This window comes from Ailuropoda melanoleuca, chromosome 7 (genome assembly GCF_002007445.2).
Source record: "Ailuropoda melanoleuca isolate Jingjing chromosome 7, ASM200744v2, whole genome shotgun sequence".
Taxonomy (NCBI): Eukaryota; Metazoa; Chordata; class Mammalia; order Carnivora; family Ursidae; genus Ailuropoda; species Ailuropoda melanoleuca.
This window is the reverse complement of record NC_048224.1, coordinates 32,826,630-32,854,350: the sequence shown is the minus strand read 5'-3', so window position 1 is coordinate 32,854,350 and position 27,721 is coordinate 32,826,630.

Genomic DNA, 27,721 nt, shown 5'->3' with positions numbered 1-27,721 from the left:
TACTTCCAGCTTAGTTAACCTGACACTACAACAAATCCAAATCCACTACACCAACTCTTCTATCACTATTTGTAGCAAAATTGATCTTTTACTTTACAGAGTAAAGAGAAGACGTTAGACAGAAACTGACAAAATGTTCTTTCACCACACCTATAAAGGTACCTGTATGCAAATCCATCCATTATTCCTTCCTTCACATTTCCTGATTTTTATTCTTTAACTTGTACTCTGAATTCCATTTATTCTTAGCTACTTGGGGACCTCGCCACACTGATTCTTTTTCATCCCTTTCCAAGGGATTCTCTTCATCTAATGGAATTACATACTGTGGAAAACCTTCCATGGAATGCTGCTTCAGGTCTAACAATTGCATAGAGGTACAATGGTGCCCTTAAAAATAGAGAAACCAGAAATGGACCCTCAACTCTATGGTCAACTAATTTTTGACAAAGCAAGAATGAATATCCAATGGAAAAAAGACAGTCTCTTAAACAAACGGTGTTGGAAAAATGGGACAGCAACATAGAGAACAATGAAACTGGACCACTTCCTTAAATCATATACAAAACTAAATTCGAAGTGGATGAAGGACCTACATGTGAGACAGGAATTAATCAAAATCCTAAAGAAGAACACAGGAAGCAACTTCTCTGAACTTGTCCACAGCAACTTCTTGCTAGATACGTCTCCAGAGGCAAGGGAAACAAAAGCAAAAATGAACTATTGGGACTTCATCAGGATAAAAAGCTTTTGCACAGCAAAGGAAACAATCAACAAAACTAAAAGGCAACCTATGGAATGTACAAAGATATTCGCAAATGACCTATCAGATTAAGGGCTAGTATCCAAAATCTATAAAGAACTTATCAAACTCAACACCCAAAAAACAAAAAATCCAGTCAAGAAATGGGCAGAAAACACAAACAAACATTTCTCCAAAGAAGACATACAAATGGCTAATAGACACATGAAAAAATGCAACATCACTTGGCATCAGGGAAATACAAATCAAAACCACAATGAGATACCACCTCACACCAGTCAGAATGGCTACAATGAATAACCTAGGAAACAACAGATGTTGAGGAGGATGCAGAGAAAAGAAAACTCTTTTACACTGTTGGTGGGAATGCAACTGGTGCAGCCACTCTGGAAAACGGTATGGAGGTTTCTCAGAAAGTTAAAAATAGAACTACCCTGTGACCCAGCAACTGTACTACTAGGCATTTATCCAAAGAATACAAAAACAGTGATTCGAAAAGGCACATGCACTCCAATCTTTATAATGGCAATGTCCACAATAACCAAAATATGGAAAGAACCCAGATGTTCATCAACAGATGAATGGATAGGGGCGCCTGGGTGGCACAGCGGTTAAGGGTCTGCCTTCGGCTCAGGGCGTGATCCCGGCGTTATGGGATCGAGCCCCACATCAGGCTCCTCCGCTATGAGCCTGCTTCTTCCTCTCCCACTCCCCCTGCCTGTGTTCCCTCTCTCGCTGGCTGTTTCTATCTCTGTCAAATAAATAAATAAAATCTTAAAAAAAAAAAGAAAAAAGAAATGGAAAGTGAAATCCCTTTGATTCATTATAGGCACACAACTTGCTGATCAAACATTTGAATCTATTATATTTATCAATTTCACTTTTCCTTGAATACATTTATGATAGATTTTTTTAAAACAAGCAAATTTACAATAGTGAATGCAAAAGGTGTACTCTGGAGAAATTTTCATTTTTCTTTTACTCTATGTCTGCTCAGAGAGGTTTGAGGTAATTGCACCAATTCTTAATGTTCATGTTAATTTGTGCTCTGTGGGGGCTTATAAGATTGTTAGTCAAATCTACATATTGCCTCAGAAAAACACAGTGGGATAGGAAATCTCTTGTTCTTGATTTTACAGTATGCTGCCTTTGAATCATGTTTTAGAATTTTCAGTGGTCATAAGAATCATTAAAATTATTTTTATAATTTACTTCTGAATAGACGAGTTTGTATAACTGGGTTTTTTTGGTCATATATCTTATTTATTTAAAAAAAAAACTAGTGAATGCCTTTGGAATATGCATGCTGACTTGAAGAAAAAAGACTGTATCTTTTAATAAATCCTTTTTTGTTAAAATTTCAAATTAAAAGTTACATACTACATACTATCCTCCAAGAGGAAAAACAGAACCCATTCATTTGATGCAGCTGATTTCTTGAAAAGTGCCAGGAGGTTAGTAAAGCAGTGCCTGCCCTGTCACTGTGGTTGCTTCTGTCCCAGGTACTGAATTCTACGCACCTGGGATTACCATTTCCTTAGTTCTATCAGAGTTAGTATAAGATCAGCTCTGTCGTGGTGTGTTTCCATGACAAGATATTTACCCGAACAGGATGCAACAGAATTCCATGGAGCTTAGGTCAAAAGACTTGTATTACCAAACTCTGGGCCTCTGAATCCCAGCCCTATTCACAATGTAACCATATTAATGTCTCTATCCTTCTCCACAGTCAGGGTTTATGTAGGGGGAGGGTGTCCTCACCATATGCTTTAGTAACACAAATTTTGAGAGCAAATTTCCATTCATCCTACCTTTTTTCCCTTTCTCTGACTAGGTTTGCTTTCCTTTCAACCTGAAGAAAATGATAGTGGTCCAACAATAGCAGGATGATTCCATGAGGGCTGCTGGTGTGGTTGTTTGCCAGGTCAGGGCTGACTAGAGTTTCAGAACCATATCTATATGGTCTATGACATGGTCTATGTATATAATTTCAGAAGGCATTCTTAGAAAGTTAATCAACATGTCTAGACCTTAAATTTCTCATCTATTATTAGATAATGGGAAATAAACTGCATTTTGGGAGACTGTAAAATTCAACTGAAATAATTTATGTGAAATTATTTTGGAAATCTTGACAGCAAACTGATGCCAGTGATAATATCAGATGATCTGGGGATTAGAACACTATTAAGTAATAATAAAAAAGAATTTTAATGCCTTTGAGTTACAAATGCACTCTATTTTTGACCAAGTAACTAGACTGTCATTTATCTATAATGTCTTATGCATTTATATTACCTGCTTGCCTGCTGAAAGCATTTGAATTAACATTTCCTGATGCAAACTTTAAAACTGAAATAGAATTATGATATAAAACTTAAGATACATTTTCCAAACAGTAAGCTTACAGTTTATGCAAATTATTTTTATGTAATCAGAAGTTCTACTATCAGATTGTATGCTGTTTAATGTTTCATATAATGGTAAATGCTTGATTTTATCTTGTGTTTGCCAAGAAAAGTCACTAAAGATAAGAAAGATAATAATGTATAAAATTTGAGTTCCATAATGACCCTGAGAAATAATTCTAATTACTCCTTTAATATGTAGAAATCTCAGTTTAATAAAATTTTCATAAGATAGTTTTGTTCCTTGGCAACAAGTATTTGTAAAACCTATGATATGAACTATGGTATTTACAGAATATTTTGTGTTTGATGTGGTATCTTGGGATCAAAAATATTTAAAAGTTGCTCTTTGAGACTGTCTTTTTATTATAAGAAAGCAATAAAAAGCTCTGTACAACCCAAAATTTCATAGCTGTTTGGAGGGAAAGAAATCTGCTGCTGCCTGAAGTCTTTTTTTTTTTTAAAGATATACATTTATTTGAACATATAATTAAATTCCTATACAGGTAAATTTTTACAATTTGTGTTTTGCATGGATACAGGAAAGGAAAATTTAATTTTGTGTCTCTACGTGGAGTTATTGCACCAGAATAAACTTTGTTCTATTGATTTGATTTGCACGCAGCTACTATCAGAGGCTGCTATTTAAATCATATTTGATTATTAATAAAACTAGACTGCTTTCCTCTTGCTTTTTATTCATAACACATTTTCAATAGGTATCTGCTCTCATTTTATTCTGGTTTTGGATGAAACCATATGAACATGCTTAAATTGTACAAAAAAAACGAGAAAGGCCCTTACGAATGGAATCAACACAGAAATCCTGAAATTAATAATGAAAACAGAAGCTTGAATCGATTAGGGTTGCAAGAGAGAAATGCCATATAGCAGGAGTCTGTCCAGAAGCTACAGCATGGAGTCCCTACTTGGAAGGGGAGGAGGGCAAGGGAACTTCCCCAGGGGCAGCTATATCAGAGAGAAATTTACATGTCTAGGTGATGTTGCTCTGCAGCATGGCAGGGAATCTTTGGGTAAGAGAACTCCGAAGGAAAAATCTACTGTTTGGACTATATTTTAAATGATTGGATGGGTAACAAGTTTGGCACTAGTGGGTATTTGAGCTAATGGGTCTTAGCATATAGTAAAGAAACAAGCTAGGGTCCAATATACAGAGGCCAAATTTGGCTCACCTATTAGAATAAAATAGGAGAGAAACATTTGTTCAATGAAGGCATCTCTATGTATATAAAAAGTACTAGATACTTTTGGGTCAAGAAGGCTCAGAACACTTTAAAATGTTCCCTTCTTAAAAAATAAAAATAAAAATAAAATAAAATAAAATAAAATATTCCTTTCTTGCATCAAACTCATTATCATTTTGTATTTAAATACACACACATAGTGGCGCCTGGGTGGCAGAGTAGGTTAAGCTACTGACTTTTGGATTCAACTCAGGCCTTGATCTCAAGGTCATGGGATCCAGCCGTGGGTCAGGCTCTGTGCTCAGCGCAGAGTCTGCTAAAGTTTCTCTCTTCCTCTCCCTCTACCCCTCCCATGTGCATGCGTGCATGCGCATGCTCTCTCTCTAAAATGAAATAAATCTAAATAAATGCACATGCGTATACATATTCACCAAGAAATCGAGAAAGAGAAATCATCATCTGAGACAGAAGATCCAAGTTAGTAAATGGGGATACATGGTATACAACTTGGGACAAGCTAGGAACACAGAGTCTTTGGGCCTGAGGTTTTGAAACATATGTAGGTCAGGGTCTTAAGCCAAGAATCACATACAGGTTGAGGAGAGATATTTACTCCCATCTTGAAGCAGAGAGCAAGAGTAAGTGATTCGGGTCCCAGCTTCCTTTAGGGCACAATAAGGGCAATTGTTATTTTGAAGTGTTTCCTGTGATATGTGTGTGTGTGTGTGTGTGTGTGTGTGCACAGTAATATTTCTTCATCTTTGCTTTATTAATTTATGTGTTCTTTAGTGGGAAATATAGGAGGCCTATATTGTATATGTTGCCTGTCATAAATTTTACATCATTCCCCTCCCCACCCACCCAATTTTGCCTTTTACTGCTACAGGTAGAAGCTGGTCTACTCTCCTACTTCCATCATCCTTCCCAATGTAGCCTCCTTACCTTTTTCCTCGACAGTAAGAATTCCTAAAATTCTTCTTACCTTAATTTCTCATGCTATTAGAGATTCTCTTGTCACTTAAGGATAACACTGCCACATCTGTCACTACAGGCTTTGTGTTTGAAGACATGGACCTAGTCCTTCTATCGATCAGCTAGCCGCAGCTCAAATTCTGTATTCTCCAGCAACAAAAGGGTCTTCAAGTAAAATGTTCTTTACATTCCTCATATCCTATCCTGATTTATAATTCTCACACATCCAAAATTGTGGAATTATCCTTGGGGTACAGAATCTCTATTTATCCAAAGGACCATATTGTTAACTTGGAAGGTGAACAGCAATCTGCCCACTGGGTTATTTCTTAAAATGTCCATATTAGGTATAGCATTTTCTAGAATTTAAGTGGGAACTTTCCCTGGCTTTCAGTAGTAATGCAGATTTCCCCTTATTTTTATATCTCTATGTTCATTTCTGTCACATTACTAAGGATCGGGTGGGTGGGAGCTAGAAAGAATGCAACATCTGTAACTCTTTGACATCTTTATCTTGAATAGTTTAAATTCCATAAGCCCATATTTACCAAACTTACTAATTATGGAATTAATTAGAGCATATAAACTATTAAGTAGGAGAATCAATTTAAAACTATTAACTACTTTCACCTCTTATGGAAAGAACATTTAAAAAATCTTGTATTATAAATGCATTGAAGTTAGCATTACTTTCTATAAGTCCTTGTTTGCATAGTGAACATTCACTGACAATAACTTTATAGAAAGGTCAAACTCTTTAAATATTTGAGAATACTTTATGATAACACTTTGAAAATTACCCGTGTGATGGATAATATTGTTTTCCCTTTCTATGAGAGGATTACACCTCACTGTCTCATAGATGTCAGGCTTGACCATGTCACCTACCAAATTCTGCCTGGCTGGAGGGTTATATAACCCCCCCATACCCCCACAGCAGACTTGACCAAGTGACCTGCTGTGGCTAATGCATTTTGAATACAAGTGACATAAATAGAAACTTTAAGAGCCAGGATAAGGTTCATCATTTCCTTTTTCCATCTGCCATGAGACTGGCAATGTTCCAGCTAAAGGTTGCTTCATCAGCCTTGATCCTAAAAGAAAGACAATATGGAGCAGAACCATAGCCAACCTTACCCATGGGCAGGGTATATGAGAAATAAGCATGTTTATTGTCAGTCTTTGAGACGTCAGATAATTTATTGGCAACTACGGCTAAGATAAAGATAAAATGCTCAAGAAGAGTTGCATCAGTTTGACTCTAAAAAGAAGGTTATGCATGATGATTAAATTTTATGTGTCAGCTTGGCTAGGCTGTGGTGCCCAGCTGCTTGGTCAAACAGTATTCTGGATATTGTGATGTGGCTGTGAAAATATCCTATAGATGTGTTTAACATCTACAATCTGTTGACTTCAAGTAAAGGAAATAGCCTTTGATGATGAGGTGGGACACATTCAATCAGTTGAAAGCTTTAAGGGCAAAAATTAAGGTTTCCTGGGGAAGGAATTATGACTCAATACTGCAACACAGTAATCCTGCCTGATTTTCTAGCCTGACAACCTACCCTACAGATTTTGAATTTTCCCACCCTCACAATCATATGAGCCAATTTCTTAAAATAAACATTTTTGTACACGTCACATATTCTATTGGTTCTATTTCTCTGAAGAACGCTGACCTATTCAGTATTTAAAATTGTGTATTGTATTCAAAGAACTATTATAAATTGACACGAAGAAACACAGATGATAGATATAGAAAACTACAATAAGAAAATATTGAGATACACTCTGAGCAAATAGCTTAAGACATTAATTTAAACTTCTAAGTTCAATATAGCATTTTTAATACTACAATTGCCCTTCCAGAGCATGAAGAAATACAGAAAACGATCTAATAGTTATAATGTAAATCTGGTAGAAAAAGGCTGAAAAAAAATAACCTTCAATACTAAACTATAGATAGTTGTCAGTTATGATAGTAAATGAGAAAATTCTAAATAAGCGAACAGGAAATCATGTCCAAAATTATAGCAAAATAATTTACATAGTAAGGTTAATTTATCATGAAAAGAAGTTTAAATATTAGGAAAATGTCTTTTTACCCTATCTTTTCTATTGTCAATGATTTAGACAATTTTCACTTATCCTTGTGTTTTATCCTTGTCCATACTGTGTCACTGGTTTCCCAACAGACTGGATGAGTGACATTTGTCAAGGACGTGAGTATGATTCCTTGCAGTGAGATTAGTACGCCTTAGTGCCTATAGAATCGTCTATCTCAAGGCAGGAAAACAAAAAATTTATTTGGAAGACAACTGTACCAATTTGTTCTTCATATGTATGTCTTAGTTTTCCGGGTGAATTAACTAATCTCATCTCTCCAGGAACCATCCTTATAGATTTCCAGAGAAAACAAGTTTATCCCATCTTGTAGACCGTTTTCACAAAGTAGTATAAATTATAAAACAATTTAAGTTCTCTTGTCTCCTAGATGTAAAACTTACTATGGGTAATTATATGAAATAGTTTTAATCAGGTCAATGTGCTAAATTACTGGACTACACAATCCAATGGATAATTTCTTACTTTCAGGAATAAAAGGCAATTAATGCTGCTGCTATGGATGATGACATCATGAGAATTACACTTAATATTTATTTAGAGCTTACTATGTGCCAGGCATTGCTTTGCATATATTAAAACTTTTAATTTTCAAAATGACCCTACTTATGGGGCAGGCACTGTCATTGGCTCCATTTTTACATCCAAAGAAAGTAAGTAGAGACGTCAGGCAACTTACCCATTAATTTGTAGACCCAGTCATCAATGTCCACTGGTTTCTATGTTGTATCTCTAGTGCTCTTCAAAGGAGGAACAAGAAACTATTTTTTTTCCAGGTGATGAAGAGATAGCCAAATAATTACAAGGAATTTTTTCCCCCTCTCCTTTTCAAAGACAATGAGGGACGCCTGCCCGCGGGGCCAGCCAGGACCGGGTCCAGGTGGGTGGCGCGTGAGGTTTCCCAGAAAGGCAAGCAGGACACGGATGGAGCCCGCAGAGTGCTGGGTGACTTCGGTATGTGGGTGTGTGAGGAAATAGTGCAGGTCTTGAGGGAGGGGCAGGGAGACGGGTTGGGATGCGAGGGGCATTAAGGGCAGCTCAGAAAATGGCCAAATCCGTCCCAGTCACTGCAATGGCAGGTGCATTTCCAGGAGAAAGCCTGATTTGGCGGGATCTTGGTAGCCTGCAGGGAAAACCTGTGTTGAGAAACACCTGGCTCCTCCTCCCAGACTCCTCCTAAGGAGTTTGACTCACACCGCCTGTCACACAATCCCATGCAATTGTATCGTAAGCTCTGTGATCTGATCTCAGACGGACACTTTAGCATTTTGAACCTTAGTTTTCCTGATCTGTAAAGTGGGAATAATAATCATGGTATCATAGTATAATTAAAAATTCAATGATGATACTAACTAGAGATTCAAAACTTCAATGAATACCATGGACGTGGGTAAGAAATTGTGGAGGAAGTAAATAATACAAGTGTCATGATGAAAGTAATTTTCAGTCTCAAATGGAGGAACAAGATGCCCAGAACGTAATTTGAGGATAATACTTGGAGACACTCAGGAGATAAACTACCCGCAGGTCTCCTGCAGGTGATCCTGAGATCTAACCCGCTTTCCATTTTCATTTTTGTCTGCTTGGTTTAGATATTTTCTTTAATAACAGCAGAAGGACTTATTTTTAGCTCAAAGCAAATAATGACAATAAAACAGATTATGCTGATTAATATAAAAGTATAACGTGAGTAAAAATTATATATGATATAGATCTGCATTTTACATGAATATATAAAACATTTGTTAATATAGTAACGACTTTCCAACATGTCCCTAACTTCCAATTCTGCCCCCAAGAAAATATTGGAGAATTTTTTGGGCTAATTAATTAAGGGTATTATTTTTCTTATCTTCTATGTTTCTTATTTTGCATTACACACTGATAATCTTGTGTAACATGGTGGTTATTTTCATTTGCTTTCCTCATCTGCACCAGAATAGCCTCCTCTTTCGGCGAAGATTGATATATTAAGGTGGATTAGTCCCAGAGTTTCTAGCAACCATTGTTCCAACATCAGATTTTAGTTAGGCACAGAACGTTTGGTGCATTTCTATAACTTGAGCTACTATTGTACTTAACTAGGCTGCTATTAAATCCTTTCAATACTAAAACCTAAAAATCAGTTATGCTTATTCTTTGTATGTTTCATGTTGTTGCATAGCACATCTGCCAGAGGGATGTAGTATGCCCTGTCGTAGGGTAGTAAGCGGGGTTACATCAAGTATCCTATAATTTTTGAACTCTAATATCAACTGCCAGGGGTGTATACCCTAAAAAAACCCTCTGTTGTACAGAAGTTATAACCTTAATGTAAGTTCCAGCTCAGCACTGTCAGGCCTCTTTTTTTTTTTTTTTAAAGATTTACTTATTTATTTTTTAGACCGAGATAGAGACAGCCAGCGAGAGAGGGAACACAAGCATGGGGAGTGGGAGGAAGAAGCAGGCTCATAGCGGAGGAGCCTGATGTGGGGCTCGATCCCAGAATGCCGGGATCACGCCCTGAGCTGAAGGCAGATGCTTAAGTACTGCACCACCCAGGCGCCCCAGGCCTCTTTTTTGGGGCATTTCTGTCTTGTTCTTTATCTGTGTATTGTCCTCAGATCTCTTTTTTCCAGGTTACAATTGCTGTATCTAATCTATTTAAATCTTTTCCTGAATTTTTTTTGTTAAGTAGGCTCCATACCCAAGTGGGACTTGAACTCACGACCCTGAGATTAAGAGTTGTGTGCTCTACTGACTGAGCCAGCTAGGTGCCCCTTTTTCACTGAATTTTTAATTTCAAGAAATATAAAGCATTCGGCTTTAGATATTCTTTTGCAAAACTGCCTGTTCATTTCCTTCATTCAATTCCTTTTTTAATCCACCAAATTTTGAAAGATTTATTTCATGGTCTCAGATTTTCTTTCAACTTAGTTTTTTGAGAGACCTTAACCCTTTTAGTTGTATATCTGGAGAATATCCATTAGGATGGATTATTTCCCTTTTTGGTGTGCCCTTCATTGAAAAATCATTATTTAAAAAAAAAGTTTTACATTTTTCTTCTTGCTGGGTTCCCTAATGCTTTCATTGATTCAGGAATTGTATTTATGTTAATTTCTTAGTTTGGGAATTCCTGAACCATGTAGTTAATCAAAATATGATCATTAAACCTGTTCTAAGATTCAGGCTATTCCCTGCTCCTGCAACCCCAACCCAAGGCTTTCTAAAATGTGTAAAGACACATGTCCTTGTCATTCCCGTCATTCCCCTTTGTGAAGGGGCTGTTGACTTAGTTCTGTCAGTGAACAGGCAGACTTTTTAAGATTCTGGATTTATGCAGGGTTCTCAGTCACAGCTCCTTGACTCAAATGGTTCCATGCCCTCAGACGAGTGTAAAAACCTCATGCAATTGTTGGGCCCTCTTCTACCTAAATTCCTCCTGAGTTGCTACAACATCATCTTGGTTTCATTTTCATTTCTGGTAACTGTAACAACAAAATATACTCAATGAATTAAAAAAAAGATTAAAAAGAGAATTTCTTCTCTCTTTTTTAAACTCAAGTTCTATATTTCTCTTTATTTTCATTGTTGTCTTTACATTCTATCCAATATTTCTTCGTGTTAGAGGGTAAAGGGGACTGTGTAAGTTTAATCGACTATATTGCTTGATCCAAAAGTCAGTGGAAATACTTTTAATGAGCAAAGGCTTTAATGTAATCAGTCGGGGATGGACTTTAAATAAAGGTGGGTGGGGGTTCATTTAGAGAATATAGAAACAAAAACTGTATTAGGAACTCTCATCTTATTAAAGAAGGGATATCTCTGCATGTACTCCATCCTAAATCAGTCAGATGGGCACTAGTAGCCCTGTATTTCCCAGCCACAAAAAAATCCACAGGGTGTCCTAATATTTTAAGAAACATAAGAGATACGGAATCAAGATAACAGTAGTTCTTTCTACCCATAACCCTGATTAAATATTGGTTTTAAAGCTGGGGACTGAAATAATAAATGTCTACATAAATGCCTTACATCTCCATGCAAGATCGCTTTTCCTCTTTCTTTAATTTTTTTATACTTCATTTCTTTTTCTTCTCTGATGTCACTGACTAGCATATTCAGTACAATGCTGACTATAAGTAGTCATTGCTCTGCTTTAAGTTCTCCAACTGTACTTCATTGTGTAGGGCAGGTGAAGCAGTGTAGCATCATGACTAAGAGTTTAGCCACAGTTTTCATTATGGAAAAGTCACTTACCAGTTGTGTGAACCTAGGCAATTGAGTCTGGTAAACAGAAAGATTCCTTGCCACGAGGGGTGAATGGATAAGTATTGATCTTTAAAGGAGCTGGAGTGGGGAATGCTTAGTAGATCCAAACAAGAAGAACAAGAGAAGCCTTTGTTGTTTGAATGACTGGAGGGACTTGGGAGGGTGCATTAGTTCACTAGTGTGAAATCAATCACCCCAAAACTTTGTAGCTCAAAAGCAACCACAATCAGTTATTATCTCATGGTTTCTGTGGATTAGGAATTTAGACAGGCATGCTGTGAAGAGCTTATTTCTGCTTCTTCATGTGTCTGGAGCCTTTGATGGCCAACTTGGAGGCTGGCAATAGCAGGATGGGATGGGGAGAGGGACACAGTGGGTCCTCTCTAGGTGGGGCTCTCCACAGGGCTCACTGAGTGTCCTCGAAACATGGTGATTTACTTCCCTTAGAGCAAGTGATCCAAGAGGGAGAGCGAAGCAGAAGCTATCCTTCTAACCACTAGCTATATTGCCACTCAGAAGTCATTCACCCTTGCCTCAGAAGACACAGAGCATAACTTCTGCCACATTCTACTAATATTAGGGGAGTCGCTTCCAGCCTACATTCAAGAGGAGGGAATCAGCTTCACCTAATGTCGGGAGGAATACCAATGAACCTATGGAAATATTTTTAAGTATTTAAAATGGTCTCAGACAGGAACATAACAAGAATTTGTGAGTCTGTGTTCTATGCACTATGCAATAAAAAGTCCCCCTTGAGCTCTATAACGTATTTAGCAAAAACTGCATTCCTTAACATGTTTTGGGAGTATCTGGATTCTATACGCAAAGATATAACAAATCCTGTCTAATAGAGGGTTCAGCCTCAGAGTCAGTCTAAGTTACAAGTGACACACATGGTTGTCTTTCAGGATTTGTTATCGAATCCCAAGTTTGGCTGCCCATCACTCAAAAGACGAATACTCAAGAGTGTTGACTGAAAAGGAATATGAGCTTTATTCAGGAGGCCAGTCATCTAGCGAGAAGGTGGACTCTTGTCCAAAAGCCAACTCGGTGCTTTCTGCTGTGCCAAGAGGGTTTTAAAGGGACATGGCGTCGCTGATCAGTGAGGGGTGCAATGACCCGCACGATTTCCTGATTCTGTGTAGATTTAGTGGTGGCTACTTACAGTTTTCAGGGCTTGAGGTTTGTGTGGGAGGTCTAATTCTTGCTCTGCGACATGCAAGGGCTTTCTATTCTCCTCCTAGAAAGAAATGTAAGATTTATGGATACACAAGGAGGGTTAGTAAATCAATCATATGAGCTTAAGAATACCTATTAGAGATTACCATGCTAGTTATGAAGATCAAGGTGGCCTCAGATTCAGGTTTCACTGGAATATCTAGCCTCATCTCTCTTTGCTGCTCACCTTAGCCTCTATAAGTAATCAAAACTTCATGGTCAAAAAACAAACAAAATAAAACACGCTTTCCCTCCCTTGCTTGTGAATTTGCACATGCTGTTCTCTTTATATAGAATTTTTCCCAACTTTCTTAACCTAGTGAACTACGACTCATCCTTTAACTATTATACCAGATGTTAATTTCCTCTCATAACCCTTTCCTCTGTCTTAGGTCAGGTTCCCAGGTAAACAACTCCAATGCGGACATTTGCACCTGGAGGTTTATTAGGGAATGCTGTCAGGATCAATATCTGAAAAGGCATGGAGAAACTAGATTGGGCACAAATTGCACTGGGATCCCATTTTGTCAGAGGCCTCTGATAATCAATCCTACTGAAAGTTGCAATAGCCAGAGATTGATGGCAAAAGGGCCAGATCTTGGTAGCCTTTTATTCCACATTGAACTGATATAGGGAAGGGGGTGTAAATTTGGGCAAGGAAGCTCCCTTTGGCATTTGAAATTCTCAAAAATGGTCTCAACTGTAAGCCAACATAGGGACCAAGGGCAGGCTCTCCCAAGATGGGCCACCTTGACATGTACATTATTTTGAGCTAAACAAAACAAAACAGAAGATGCAGGAAAAGCTCTCTCCTGGGTCTTCAGTTTACATTGGAAAGGAGAGCCTGTACCAGGAAGAGAGCTATTTTTTTTTTTAAGATTTTATTTATTTATTTGACAGAGAGAGAGACAGCCAGCGAGAGAGGGAAACACAGGCAGGGGGAGTGGGAGAGGAAAAAGCAGGCTCCCAGCAGAGGAGCCTGATGTGGGCTCTATCCCAGAACTCCCGGATCACGCCCTGAGCCCAAGGCAGAGGCTTAATGACTGCGCCACCCAGGCGCCCCCAGGAAGAGAGCTATTAACACAGATTTTCCTTTACTTAAGGAACTGATCTGCAAAATATCTCCCTTCACCTTCTTTCTAATGGCCCTTCTCTGCTTTGTATCTTCAGACCCTACCCCTCTCCTTAGCTCATATAAGCTTCATGTTGCCTCATTATCTTTGGAATTTCATGTTTGTGGATTCCCCATATGTATGCCTATTAAATTTTATTTTTGCCTGTTAATTTGTCTCATGTCAATTTGATTTTAAGTCCAACTAGGACTTTTTTTTAAAAGATTTTATTTATTTATTTACTTATTTATTTGAGAGAAATGCACACGTGTGCAAGCAGGCAGTGGGAGGGGTAGGAAGGGAGGGAGAGGGACAGAGAAAGAATTCCAAGCTCACTCCATGCTGAGCGGGGAGCCCAACTTGAGGCTCGATCTCATAACCCTGAGATCATGACCTGAGCCAAAACAAAGAGTTGGATGTTCAATCAACTGAGCCACCCAGGCAGCCCTGGAAGGACCTCAAAGATCCGAGGAAGGTCTTCCTGACACCAACGCTCCCAGAAGTTGGGTGAACAGTCTTCTCAGTCTTAAGGGGTATATCAGAGTGGGACACCATAGCATCATCCATTTCACTTTCCTGGCCTCTACCCGTTTGGGTTACTTGTGCCTACTTCTAAGATTTTATATTTCCCCTTCACAAACTCTTACACTATTTATAAATTGCTGGCTTATTTCATTTCACTGTAAGATTTCAGAACCATTCGCAGCATCTACACCAGACTCTACATGAAGGTATATGGTAAATACTGCTTAAGTAGAAGAGTGAATGAAGAAAGTCATGTCGGAGCAGAGATTGAGAGGAATTAGAGGATTCTGCCAGGTGAACAAGAAAGGGAGGACACACTAGGCAGAGGAAACAGCAAGTAGTCTCAGAGGCATGAAAGCAAGACATATTCAGAACGCTATAAATAAAATAGGTCAGTGGGGCTGAGATAAAATGAGAAATGAAGAAATAGCAGACAGCAAGGCTGAAGAGTTGGGCAAGGGTCAGAACATGAATGGTCTTGTAAACTAGGTAAAAGGATTTCTATTTAACCTGTAAAATCTCCATTGAAAATAGCTTTTTGAAAAAGTGCCAGTAATCATATCTTCATAAATAACAAAATAGCACTTCTATTCCTTCTCTTTACCTATGTTTTTGCTCTATGCTATTAATATTCAGCACATGCACGTACAGAAGATCAAATGTAGGGCAATGGATGTCAATCCAACACTACTACCCCATTTTAGTAGCAAGCATACATAATAATATACCTTGTATTTTTCATGAACTTAAGTGGAATTATTTGGGTCAGTTCACGCTGACATGAACTTATTATTCCAACCAAATGTCAATACGATATTGGAATTCTAATTTATTTAAGCAGGTCCATTTCAATGTCACCCTGAAACAAAAGCACTTCTATTACCATGCCAACAAAAGTTGTCAAAACAAGGAGAAAAACAATAACAAAACCTCCAAGCCTGCTTCTGAATAAAAGTTCCTTGGCAGATATTTATTTGGATCAAGTGTTAGAAATTTGTCAATTGACTAGATGCCATTTGATCAGCAATGGCTTTAGGGACATTACATTCAAGCATTCAAATTAAAAAAATATTATTTGATAAACCAGTTGAATCTTATCCCCAGAGTACCTATTTGTATTAAAATAATCACTACATACACATAAAATTTGCATAAAAATATGATCAAAATGACAGATCTTTGAGTAAATGCACAGCTTCCAGCAGAAATAAACCATGTTCAAGAAATAGAATATATATTGTGATTTCCTTGTTGAATTTAAAAACGCAATCTTAGTAATTGATTGAAAGTCAGGACATTTTAGGGCTATAAAGGACTAAGAATAGTTCAATCCAACCCTTATTTTAAAGATGTGGAAAGTGAGGTCTTGAAATATAACATGTCACATTCAAGGCCATGCAAGCCCATAACAAATCCTGTAATAGATTCTGAATTCTGAATCTGAATCCAATTGTCTTTACCTCTTTCCACGTTGTTTCCTAGGCTTCATTTGTAAATAGTTAAGTGAATAAGGGCTCATTCCAAAGGGTAGGTTGCCATTTTTAGCTGGTTTACTTTAGCTGCAACCTATTTTAAAATAAAATTATAGCAATTAGGCATTTCATACCCGTGATGCAATCACTGAAGCAAAACTGCTAATCCACAGTTGACACAGGTCAATGTCAATTAGAATTACGCCAATTTTCGATATGACACATTTCATAGCGTGCCAAGTAGAAAGTAAATTGGTAATGCCAAGCATGCAAGTATGTTTTACAGGCAGCCGATTTAATTTAATCAGGGTGCAGAAGCCATGAGACCTTTATTTAAATACAGAGATTTAAAATCTTCTTGCCTTCATTCCCCAAAGCTTCAAACTGCTCTGTCATGTTTAACTGTCATGTTTTTAAAAATTATGCTTGCTGAGCGGCGCCTGGGTGGCTCAGTCGTTAAGCGTCTGCCTTCGGCTCAGGGCGTGATCCCGGCGTTATGGGATCGAGACCCACATTGGGCCCCTCTGCTAGGAGCCTGCTTCTCTCTCTCCCACTCCCCCTGCTTGTGTTCCCTCTCTCGCTGGCTGTCTCTGTCAAATAAATAAATAAAATCTTTAAAAAAAGTTATGCTTGCTTAATCTAGGAATGAATAGCTTCCTCTATCCCAGGTCAAATTCACCTGCTTCTAAAGGTCAGTAACTTTAACTATTGTAACTCTAATGTATGAAAATGTTTAACTACAAATCAAACACCTAGGACTTAAGTGACCGTGCTCGCTAATGAGTGTGTTCTGGGAGATAACTGAAGTTAGCAGAAGCAATGACCTTTAATTAGCATAAACAGCAGGTTTCTATGTAATACTCATAGAACTTTGAGAGACTATAGATCTATGGGTGACACACTAGCTTTAAGAACACAAGATAAAGATTGAGTGTGTTCCCTGAAGTATGCAGAGTTTTAACCAAACTACGTGTGTAATGTCTGGTATTATTTAATAAGTGCAGCACAGACCTGTTGTTATTCTTATAATGTGATACAAGGTGATATAAAAGGGCTGGTACTCTAACAAATTTCCAATGAAGGTTTTTAGAAGAAAATTAACTTTTGAAAAACTTAAGGTTTGTTTTCAGGTCCTTATGTGTGGGAATGTCTACCCAGATATATATATATATATGAAATGGATGGCAATCTTTGAAATTGAGTGGGCAAGTTATGAATATGTGAGTGCAACATCTGAACGAAGATAGCCATAGACCAAGTCACTGAAAATCTAAATGAATGTGCACAGTCTGTCAGAGTCGAGCCTTCATTGTACTGTGTGAGGAATAATTTGTGTAAACTCTTTAATTGGTGAGTAGCTTCCTAATTCCTCATCTAACCAAGACTCCTGATGAAATAGACTATGGTTTATCTTCCATGTAAGAACTCCACTGAAAAGGACTTGGAGACAGAAAAGTTATCAAAGTAGAAACTAAGGTGTAGGTAGTAGTATATGATATATGGTAAAAGTGCATATTTTTTCATCTTTAATGGACATTGAGTTGTGAGCGATTGCATTTACTTTCTGGGAAACAGCTTGCAATAATGTTTGGTTTGTTAAATCCAAAGAAAATAAAAGCAAAGAGTAAGGCTGACCTTTAAATGGCATTTCTTAGGGAAGACTTTTGATAGTGTTTGTTCCTATTCACATTCAGTTACTTCAGCCTACTTATTCTTAGATCTAGCACTTAGTATTTATAAACTTTTATAATAATTGTAATAGAGCTGGAAAAGTCTTTTGATTTACCCAAAGCAAACAAATGCAATTAAACCATCTGTTGTGATTTGAAGCCTTTCACTTTATGGTTTGTGTGTGTGTGTTTTAAATATTGTCGCGGTTTCTCTGTCCTTTATGGTCATCATATTCTGAAATGTCATCACATTATTGGAATTGATACTTGTTTCAGTTGATGCTGAGTAAAATATAGTCACTGACACCTGAAGGAGTTTTCTGTGTCCCCACTCTTTTGTTCATTTAGTTAAAAAACATTTATTGGGTCCTACTAAATACTGGTATTAGGAGATGAAACTTACCTAGTGGATAAGACAGATCCTGCTCCTGCCCCTTAGAATTAAGAGTCTGATGGTGATATAAAGAGGCAATTGCAACAGAGAGCAGTAAGCTCTATAATGTGGAAAATGCGGGGTGTTATGAGACTGCAGGATGTGATGCCTAAGTGAGTCGTATAGAATAGGATGGATTTAGGTGGGGCAGCTAGAACCGAAGGGCTCCAAATTATGGAGGGGCTATGTGAGAGAGCACAGCCTGTTCCAATAAGTAAAACACAACTCTGGCTAGAAGGTAGGGTGTGACAAAGGAATGGTGAGAGAACTGGCTGGAGGGATGCAGGTTTTCAGAGCCTGCTGGGGTATACTGAGAAGTTTACACTATTACAAAATTTTAAATAAGTGAAGACATAATCAGATTTTAGTTTCAGGGAAAAAAATATTATTCTTGCTACGGTTTAGAAAGCGGATTACAGGGGAGCAAGCCCGGAGACAGGTAGAACCAGTAGGGAAGCTATTACGATAATCCCAGAGCAAAGAGGATAGCAGCCCATTCGACAGATATAGCTGGAGGAGAGGTGAGTACGGTTGGAAAATAGGGCTGAGAAATAGAATAGGCAGACCTTTGTGATTGAATGAAACTGAAGAATTATGTAACATGTAGACAAATTATTGTCAAGTTTTCCCTGTGAAGGAGAGTAAAGAAATGAAGTAAAATTTGGGGGAATCCAAGGTTTTAGAAAGTATTTCTAAGATAAAAGAAATTTAAGAATCCTACCCAGATTACTGTTTCCAGGCACAAATTGATTAGATGTATAGGGCTTATAATCAATGATCGAATTGCATTAAATTTTAACTAAGTCGATACAAACCAACACTTGTATTCCAAAATCAAACGATTCTGATACTACAGTTATTATAATACATTATAATCGTCATTAGTTCATAGTAACTCTAATTCCTTAGTGCTCATGGATCTGACAACAAATTGCATGAGACTCACTAGAATTTTATAGTAATAGGAAAAATACAATAACATGGTTATTCCAAAGAATCTTGTCAAGTAAGAATCCTTGAGCAGAGCTACATTAAGATGCACAAGATGGGACCAAAGAGAGATGAGACCCATGGTTTAAACCGACGTTTTCTGGCAGGCTTATTTCCCACTTCCCACTTCCAAAATGTACCGTAGCACTTTTTACCCTGATGCTGATTTTTTCCTGCTGTGTCTGGACTAAAATGGCTCTATTTGCCAGTTCAGCTCTTACCCTGCACCTCTCTTACAGCATTCTTCCATTTTAACCCATTCAGTTGACTAAGCTAGTAAGTCTTCGAGAGCCTAGAACTTGGCTGGCTACCTTCTGAGGGTGGCCATGCCCATTAGCTGGGATCTGTGCACGTTACTTGCATGCCTCTGGTGGTCCCACCCTTTGATTATTTTGACTCACTGAATTAAGTCACATATACCTATTTTTAGCCTTACCTTGGAATTACTTTTCTAGGCTCCATTTTTCCTATAGCCATGTCTTTACTTGTGTTGTTTCCATTTTCTGAAATCTGTCAACTCTACATGTTGAAATGTTACTGATATTTCAAGAGAAATCTCAATTGTACCTTCTCCAGGAAAGTTTTCTTTATGTCCTCAATTAGGTTAATTAACTTTTAAGCAAATATTTATCATATGCATATATACCTTTGCTTTATATCCACATGTATGCATTTTATTTAGACTCTGGGTCTCAAAATTCATCAAAATATATTTAATGGCATTCAAGGCATTTTTAGTGATAAATCTTACATTTAAATTGTAACACAGCTCTTTATTTAACCTCATTTTTTTTTGATGCATTGTAGGTTGCGACTGTAGTTGAAGGGGTGTGGAAAGGTTGTGCTGTTTTAAACACATTCATTGTCCTAATTCCACACAAGTATCCCTGCCCTTTCTGCCTACTCCCCACAGATTATATTTCCTTTTTATTCATTCAGGTACTTATTATGCACTCCAAGTTACTAATCTCACACACACCTAGATTTATGAGGTCTTTCTATAGTAAAGAGAACCCAACTCACATTTAAGAGGCACCAATTTTGAGCCTGTTTTAAATTCAGACAATGCTTGAACCAGTCTGAGAAAACATATAATTCATCTAAGTTACACATCTTTCATGAATACAAATCTTCTTACCCATGGACATGAACCAGTTTTAAAATTTCCACTTCTGATTCTCAAATGATTAGTTGGATTGATCCAAAGATACTTTTGGAGATATCTTGTTGTTGAAAATATTCACATCCACAATAAGTAAAATTAAACTGATTTACTTCTTTAATGATGTTACCAAATACAAGTTTTGATGTATGCTTTTGTTGTTGTTTTGGAGGGGGTGGTTGGCTTCACATTTGTTTATCTGTTTATTCCTTCTAGATCTCTTCCTGGTCCTCTTGGTTTCAGGGCCAACCAGTGGGAGTTGGGGTTGGGCAGGAAGGAATACAGGAGAGGGGAGATGCTGCTCTCATTTAGAATAGCACATTCTGGGGATGCCCTGGGTGGCTGTCAGTTAAGTGGCTGCCTTGGGCTCAGGTCATGATCCCAGGGTCCTGGGATTGAATGCTGCATCAGGCTCCTTGCTCAGAGAGGAGCCTGCTTCTCCCTCTGCCTGCCTCTCTACCTGCTTGTGCTCTCTGTCTGTCTCTCTGACAAATAAATAAATAAAATCTTTTAAAAAAAAAGAAAGAAAGAAAGCACATTCTGTCATGAAGTATCCTGACTGTATTTCTTGCCCAAAACTAGTGTTGCCTCTAGCTAACCTGAATAATGGCATTCCAATTGCTCTATATTGTTGACTAACTGAAATTTTCTAAGAAATAGTTCATCACAATCTTTGTTATCAGGGTGATCCATCCCTGAGAATTGTCTCAGTAAACATTCTTTTTCTAGAATGCCTGTAGTTGCACTTATCTTTATGAACTAGTTTGAAATGCTTTAACTAGGACGGCATGGATAAGGTGTGGGTGGGCTATAGAACTATGACCTTAAGTTTTGCTAATACTTTATCACACCAAGAATTTTACATTCGGTGAATTTTCTAATATATGCTTTCAATGAAATCACAACTGTAGTTGAAAGTGTATTGACATGGTCCAGAGACGAAGATCCCAGAGACTTAGCTCTTTTCATGGGTCTCCACATAGTCTCTTTTCATAGTCTTTACATTGACTATAGATCATGGTTAAAAACCCATTTGATGGAGCGCCTGGGTGGCTCAGTCGTTAAACGTCTGCCTTCAGCTCAGGGTGTGATTCCAGAGTCCTGGGATCGAGCCCCATATCAGGCTCCTCCGCTGGGAGCCTGCTTCTTCCTCTCCCACTCCCCCTGCCTGTGTTCTGTCTCTCGCTGGCTGTGTCTCTCTCTGTCAAATAAATAAATAAAATCTTTAAAAAAATAAAAATTAAAAAATATTTAAATAAATAAAAATAAAAACCCATTTGATCACGAGGAAGGCTTTATACATATATTTTTTCTCCCATGATTAAGATTGGGCAAATAATCTTCTTATAAAGCTGAGGGATAGCTGGCCCTTCTAATTTTGTTAATCGGAGGGGAACTACAACCAAACTCACTTCCTTGCTTAGATAATAAGAAATTGCTACTCCTGGTCTTAAATTGGGTCTCTGACAAATTCAAGTCTTCTATCAAAGCATATATTTTCAGATGATCTTTTAATCTTTATTTATTCTCTGTAACTTAATGTTAAATTAATTGTTTCTTGGGACTTGAATACCAAATTGATTGGACTTTACCTAGAAGTACTAAAAAATAAAGATTCCTCATGGAGTCTCCAAGTCAACATTAATAGATAAAGTTTTCATGAAATCTATATATAAACAGAATCTAAGGGCTAAATGGTGGTGGCAGGTGGGGGAAACGCAGCAGAAATGTTACTGCTGTCATATTCATGTGGTCAGAGTTTATACTACTTGTACATTACTTTTTTAAACTTTACTTTTTAAAAAAAGAATTATGATATAAAATAGTGTTTTTCAAACTTTACTGTAGCAAAGAATCATCTAGCATGTTTACTGAAAATGTTTATTTCTATGTTCTAAACCTATATATTTTTACTTAAAACTTCTTGGGTTGGGCTAGGAATGTATATTTGAATATTCCCTTCAGGTGATAATTTTGGGTGTAGATGTAGAGAAAAGGCTGTTCTGAGCCTTTGAATCAGGATTCGTAGAGTGGTAGAAGAGTAGGTTTCCCTACCTTCTTTCTGGGGGACACGTTTGGTCTCTCTTAGGCATTAAATCACCAATTTTCTAAGACTTGTGATTCTTTATTCAACTGTACAGGTCATGAATTTAGTAGAATTTCCTTCAAGAATCTAGTGAAAAACTTGTCATTATTATTTCTCAATATTTTGATGCGATTTTATCTCTTTCTGTGTGTTCATTGGTATATATTTGCGGAAATTTTGAAAATACTGAGTCAAGGATGGCTAATCAGATGCTATTTTAATCAGACTCTGATCTCTGTTCCTTTGAAGGTTCTTTCAAGATCACTTAAGTAAAAAACATGACTTATAATCTGAGTGGACTATTCATGAAGGTCTCTTTGTACCTCTTTATAAAGTTGCAGCAAATCATTCAACCCTTTTCTGAAGGTCAAGCTTCATGCTGAGGAAATGATTGATTTCCATTGCTTCATCAGGGAGGTTTGAAGCCTGGAATAAGGAATTGCTCAACTCAAGTGTTTTGGAGTCAGCCTCATATTTATTCCCATAACTTTCTTTTATACCACATCATCACTCAGTGATGTCAGCCATGCTTTGAAGTATTTCTCTGATGATTCCTGAGAGCAAGTGTCTAGTAGGAAGGGGGTTTGAATTGACTTAATGCACAATCTCAAAGCTTTGTGGATGTTTCAGTGTTTTAATCTACTGTCAATGAAGGGAAAGCTTAAACACTATATGTGACCTCATTCCATAGTTTCTAGTATGTTTAATCGATTGCATTGATTAATTTATTAACCAATCACCTAATTTTTGTTAAGGCAAAACCTATCCTTTTGATGTAAATTAAAGATCATTATTTAATGAAATCTGCTATATAATTAAACTAATAGCCTTCTTTGGTAGCTCTTGAATGCTTTGACCAAATATTGATCCATGAACTGAAGGAATAAAATCTTGCTTGAAGGAAATAAAATCTCAAATGTAAGTATAGAATGACAATAAGTGAATAAGAGCCTTGTACAGATTTAGAAAAATTTTTGATGCATTTTTTTTATTAAATCATGTCCAACCTAACAAATTAAACATATTTTATTTTTTAATTTTTTAAAAAAATATTTGACTTATTTATTGAGAGAGCGTTCAAGAGTGAGAGAGAGAGTATGGGCAGAAGGAAGAACACAGAGGAAGAGGGAGGAGCAGACAGGGAGTCTGGGACTCAATCCCATTACTCTGAGATCATGATCTGAGTGAAGGCAAACGACTAACCCACTGAGCCACCCAGGTGCCCCAACTTAAACATATTTTAACCATGTTCTCAACTAGGAAAAGATATTCATTTTTTTAAAATTTAACTCAAGGAATAGGAGATTAATTTCCCTTTCTCACAAAATAAAAAATGTTTAGGATTCTAGAATATTATGGAATTTTTCTTGAAGTCGACTGAAGCATTCACTCCAAAAATATTTAGCTTGATTTTTGCTGCCTTAAAGAAATTTCCCCCTTTCAAATGAATATACAGTCAATGGGGAATATTATAATATACCAGTCTCAGGTGCTGAAGACCTATCCAGGAAAATAACACATATTCTTAATTATCTTCACAAATATTCAGTATTCTTTCATGTAGCAGGAAGATATATTAGTGTTTCCTCCTTTATTTACTGTCAAATTTTTATGCAGACCATGGCACATGCTAACAATTTCACATTATACTTCCCTCCAGAAATTTTGGAACTTTGCCTCCTGAAGGTCTACTGTATTTTTTTAAAGTTTTTATTTAGCTTCCAGTTAGCAGAAATAAATGACAGAAACTAAAAACAACAACAACAATAGAACAGATCAATGAAATTAGGAGCTGGTTCTTTGAAAAAATTAATAAAATTGGTAAACTTATAGCCAGACTCATCAAAGGAGAAAAGAGAAAGGACCCAAATAAATAAAATCACAAATGAAAGAGGAGAAATAGCAACATCACAGAAATAGAATTATAAGGGAATATTATGAAAAACTATATGCCAACAAATCGGACAACCTGAAGAAATGGATAAATTCCTAGAAACATATAAGCTACCAAAACTGAAACAGGAACAGAAAACTTAACAGACTGATAACCAGCAAAGCAGCATTATCTACAACAGTCTCCTGAAGTTTTGATGAACTCTGTACATCTATGTTTCCAGTTGCAGGTTATTTGTATGCTAAGCAGCATTTTTCAGTCTATTACTCTATCCAAATGTTTTCTATCTCTTATCATTTTCTTGCTATCTATATCACTGAAACATTTATAGATTTAATTTTGTTATATGTTATAATATTAAATCTAAATTCTTTATTGGTGAATTACAATTTTCTTAATCCCAAAGAGCTTTCTAAAAGTATTATTCTATTCATTGCAAACAATCCAGTCAGAGGTTTTCTTTCTCATAAACATATATATGAGGAAAAAATATATATGTGCATATTTTTAAAGTATCATATTTTTCCCTTCATCAATTTCTGTGTTTCCATCACCCATTTACTTGCTCACATGCCTAGGGGGTCATCATTTATTAACATGTAATTTTTAAAAATTTAAATGATATATAAGATTGTATATTGTTGAGGAATTAATAGTATCGATATATAACATTTGCATTTAATGAATGGAATGGTGCATTCAGTCTTAAGTATACTTTGTTAATATTCTAAGTTAATAGAAAATGTACATAGATGGCAAAAAAGATGGGATGGATTTACACCAACATTTCCAGATGGAGAGAATACAGATCATTTTACTATCTTAATTTTGTTTATCTATATTTTCTAAATTTCTACCATGGGCATGTGTGACTTTCATAAGCCAGCACTCTGAGGATGTCGCTAGTATCCTGTGGTTGTGTTTATTTGGGGGCACTAACATTAAGACTCATCCAGAAAATCCAGAAATCTAATATTTCAAAGGATTCTTTATTTGGGATCCTTGTAGAGACCACAAAAGTATCTGTAGAGGATAAATTTTAAAACATCAAAAAACAACACCTTACACAGTATTGATCTATGAGATAGATGAACCATGAAAGACACATGAAAGTCTGAATATCTGTCTCCAGCTCTGCCTCACTGACATCACCTGTCTGCTGCCAGTGGAGCAGGTTTTGTTCATTCTGGAACCTGTGTCTTTAATATATGCTTTATCTCTAAGTTTCTTTTCTAAGTTTCCTGCTTATTATAACAGCAACCAAGAGAGTCCTTGGACATTGCTAAAGCAAAATATTAAGGTACCATGTAATAAATAACCTGCTTTCTAGAGAAGGACTCATTTCCCCATAAATTGCTTGGCATATTCAGTCTGCTTGGATTTCAAGGTAATAGAAATGGCTGAGTGATACTGCAGCTCTCTTTCTCTGTAACAGTAAGAATCATTTCTTGGAGTCTGAGCATCACAGGTGGCTTTATGGTGTTTTCCACCTTTTTGACAGCTTCATAGTTTATTTACTTCATGCTCCATATTGTGTGTACTACCTAAGCACCATGTGACTATGCATAAAAGAAAAGAGACAACTGTTATTGTGGAATAGAGAGCTCATTGCCTTTTGGCTTTCTCTTTCACAGAGCATTTTTTCAACTAAAACAATTTAATTCACTTGTTTAATTCTTTTTATTAATTCATTTTTTTGAGTTATTTTATTTATAGGGGTTTAAGGAAACATTTGAAATGGAGTATGGTGAACCGTATTGCTTTAAAATGTACTCTAAGGACAAAGGACCCTTCTGAATCTTTCAAACTTATTTTCCAGTGTAGCCTATCTTTTGGCAGTCATTTAGAGAGTTTTCCCATGCAGATTTGTTTATTTAAATTGTATAATTTCTGTGTAAACCTGGTATTATTTTTCCAGAGGATATATGTAACTAGATATGATTTGCATAACATAAATTTGTGCCAGGGGAGCCTCACTCTGTTCGGCTGAAGTTTTTCTTTTATTTAAAATTTTTTGTCCCACTAAAGATTAGTGCTGTATAATCAACATACCTAGCTCCATGAAGAAGGTATAGTGGCTGTCAAGTGGTGATATTAGGCTTATTTTTGCAGAAGATGTGCAATTGTGTGGCTACAAAAGCATGACACAGTAGATTTCTTTTCTATGGTATAATGGGTTGCATATCTGTGGATTCACTTGGACACTCAGTGGGTTTAAACTGATTGTTATGTGAGAGAGGCTCTTAAGGGAATGTATAGGGTGACCCGGATCATACGTTCTTTAGAAAAAAAAAAGGCAAATTCAAAACCTTAAGATCAGAGGTCCATCACCTCCTGATGTGATACCAATGTGCATCAGGGGTTAATGCAATCTTCTAACAATCTAAAAGCCAGATTGATCTTTGTCTTTTAAATGTCTTGTGGGGCTTCCAAGCTGTGAGGGGAGAGCTGAAGGGCAACAACAATATATTTTCATGAGAGAGAGTGAATGTGCCTGATTGCTAGCAAGCCACAGGCAGAAGAACAAAGGTGAAAATGAAAGTGACTCAGAGGTGCCTCCCATTTCAGGAGTCTGTCTGCAGAGCAATGACTCATTTAGTGCAACTCAGACTTCCTCACATTTACTCTAGGTACAAGTCTTACTGCTAGGGAAAACATATACATAAATGAATCCACATGTATTTTTCATTTCCAGTAAGAGAACTCATGGTTGGGAAAAGATTCAGGTACACACCAGTGTGAAAACTGGAGGAGATTGAAATTTACCACAAACTATAAGTGACATTTAAAGCAAGTCCCTGAAACCCTCTAGGCCTTTTTTTTTTTTAAGATTATTTATTTATTTATTTGACAGAGAGAGAGAGAGACAGCCAGCCAGAGAGGGAACACAAGCAGGTGGAGCGGGAGAGGAAGAAGCAGGCCCCCAGTGGAGGAGCACAAAGCAGGGGCTAGATCCCAGGACTCTGGGATCACACCCTGAGCCAAAGGCAGACTCTTAATGACTGAGCCACCCAGGCGCCCCCCCCAGGTCTTTTTTAACTCTTAAATGTGCTAGAAAATTTAAGGAGTTCGTAAATTTGAAATCAGTCTTCTCCAAATGGTTGTACGTGTGTGTTTTGTTATGTGTGTGTGTGTGTGTGTGTGTGCTTGACAATATTGACAAATTAGTTAATAAAGTCCAGTAAAATAGAAGAAAGCTCATTCTTAAATGGAGATGTTGTGTAAAGATGTTAATGTGCTGGAACTAAATAATGTCTGTTATATATAAATGTGTGTTGTGAATTGATAAACCCATATCGATATTTTAGTTTCAAGGACAAATTTCAAAATTTTATTATGTACATAGCCCTACATTTAGATAATATGGTGTTTAAAAATGTACTTTGAACAGAGCAGTTATCTGTTTATATGCCAAGTAAGGCCTTATGACAAGTAA